General features: G+C 41.1%; 1 non-coding gene across 1 annotated transcript; it reads left to right on the top strand.

Moving 5' to 3' along the window:
* Positions 1–414: 414 nt before the first annotated feature.
* trnae-uuc (transfer RNA glutamic acid (anticodon UUC)) lies at positions 415–486 on the top strand. Its single transcript has one exon. It is a non-coding gene; the product is annotated as a tRNA-Glu (tRNA).
* Positions 487–2489: the final 2003 nt, after the last annotated feature.

The raw sequence follows: 2489 nt of genomic DNA, 5'->3' as shown, positions 1-2489 counted from the left end.
TGGCCTGTTAACAAGGAACTATTCACTCTGAGCGGGTGATTTCCTTCGGTTGCGATGGTGAATAAAACAATATACGAATTGTACAAGAGTGAATTTGCGATTACGGTCACACATCTCTCAGGGGAGGTTTCCACAGAGAGGTCCCAGGGTATTTTCTCTATTGTGTAAATCTGCGCCCTCCGTTCATTTGCCTCATCGTTAAGACTCCTTGTATTAAAACAAATGCCTTGTCATATTCCCTTGTGTCTTCACTCTGCCTTCCACGCTGATTTGGTATTTCTCCTCTATTTGGCTTTTCGTGAACCTGAGAAAAGTTTAACCAAACATACCCTGTTGGACAAGCGAGTTGCCAGTGAATAGAGCAAATGAGTAAATTGATCATGGTCAGTGATTCTGGAGCTCAACTCGCCGGCTTCCCTGGTGGTCTAGTGGTTAGGATTCGGCGCTTTCACCGCCGTGGCCCGGGTTCGATCCCCGGTCAGAGAATTGTTCTTATTGCTGCTGTGTGAACTGTCACAATTCACAGGAACTTCCGACAAAATGAAAGCAAGGCTTCGTCCGTGGACCGAGAAGCAGTTAATATTCCAGCTGGGTGATTTTTCGTCAGAGTTTGGTAAATCGGAGATGTGACAGGTGAAAAACAAGCGTGGAGTCGGACGGAATAAATGATAAAAGAGAAGGTCTGGGATAGGTTACAAGACATCAAAGATAATGACTGAAGAGGTGATGATAAAGGGATACATTTGCGTGGGAACGGGGCCGATATTAATTCCTGCTGTTCAAACTGGCACAGATGTCATTTCTGGTCAACTGCGATGCTCTTCCAAAGCATCTGTCTGTCGAATGGCCCCTTTCTGTGCTGTACCTTTCCCTAATAGTTCCACATTTATCCTCACTGCTGTTGATGTCTTCACAGTCATTCTGCCGGTCATTCCGCAAATATTTACTTCTTCCCCTGTTTTAACCTCACGGGATTATGCAAATTCAGCGAGGTATTCAATCGGCATCTCGTGTGAGGTCGAGATTAAGAGTCAGATCTGGATTTTTGTTTTTATTTCATTTATCCGACAATTCATTTTCCAGACATTCAGCTTAAATTCAACCGACAGGATTGGAACTTTCCTGGAGGTTCGAATCCGTTTTCGAATCTATCACCTTAACCAGTCAGCCAATGGTACAGCCCAGACATGGAAGCTGATGCTATACCGATAAATCCATAACCTCAATTGCAGAATGAAAGAATATTTACTTCGAAAATGATACGAGGAGCCCCAGTCCAAGTCGTCACGTCATTGGGTCAGCCATTTCGTATTTGCTCTTATCTCGGCTTCAATTCAGCAAAATCATCATTGATGAATTGTCGTAACACAATGGGTATAAATAAATGTTTATATTTTGCCAGGACACACATATTAGCTGTTCTTTCAGTCAACAACATAAGAGATTGGTTTATTGATGCAAATTAAAAGTTACTCGCCATCACAAAGATGTCTGTCGGTAATGTGTGCTCAGGTAGACAGACACAAGGGACATTGTGATTGAGCCTGAGGAAATTGCAGAGATATTACAGAATCTCTTTTTGAAAAATGTACTTTCATCAAAGAGGGACAGGAACAATCACTGAGAGAGACGAGGAACGCGAGGTTCAGAGCAGTTATGGTTACAGCCCCTCTTTCTTCAACATACACGGGATTTAGACACCAGAAAGTTTACCACCCAAAATACAGAGCGTTCAAATATAATCAACACATCATTCTCAATTTTCTTCTCAGTAAATTGATTTGATTATTTTGTTGGAAAGCTGACTCAATTAGATTTGTATAATTCAGTGACACACCTTTTTGCTTTCCCGTCATGTCTACAATTCCAACGTGTTGGTATTTAGGAGCGCTTCAATTGAAAATAAGAACATAAATATTAAATACAAATATTAATGTTAACTATTTAATCCCAGAACATGTACTCAGTAAAGTTGGTTGAAAGAATTCCAAAGGAGGAGCAGTTAATTCAGAAATGAAAATGAAAATTCTTATTATCACAAGTAGGCGTCAAATGAAGTTACTGTGAAAAAACCCTGGTCGCCACATTCCGGCGCCTGTTCGGGGAGGCTGGTACGGGAGTGGAACCTGCACTGCTGGCCTTGGTCTGTTTTACAAGCCAACTATTTTGTCCATTGTGCTAAACCACCCCTAAAGATGAGATTGTTGTTACTTATGACTGAGCTAAAATAATGGTTCCCTTAGACATTTATTTATTGGAGGGGCCTTTCTTCAGTTTGAAATTCAAAACAAGCGAAGGCATCAGGTTTAAATAGTCATATTCCTGTACGAAGTAACGTGGCCTCTAGGTCTATCCATTAGAACACTCCAATAATTTTAGCAGATCAGCCCTGCCCCCTCTCCAAGACAAACATTTATCCGGTGTAAAATTCTGTTCCCAAAACTAAATTGTCTCAGATCAAATAAACGAAATGGATGATTTAAACATCT

The sequence above is a fragment of the Scyliorhinus torazame genome, chromosome 5 (genome assembly GCF_047496885.1).
Source record: "Scyliorhinus torazame isolate Kashiwa2021f chromosome 5, sScyTor2.1, whole genome shotgun sequence".
Lineage (NCBI taxonomy): Eukaryota > Metazoa > Chordata > Chondrichthyes > Carcharhiniformes > Scyliorhinidae > Scyliorhinus > Scyliorhinus torazame.
Note: the sequence above shows the minus strand (reverse complement) of the source record. Positions and strands in the feature narration are given on the sequence as shown.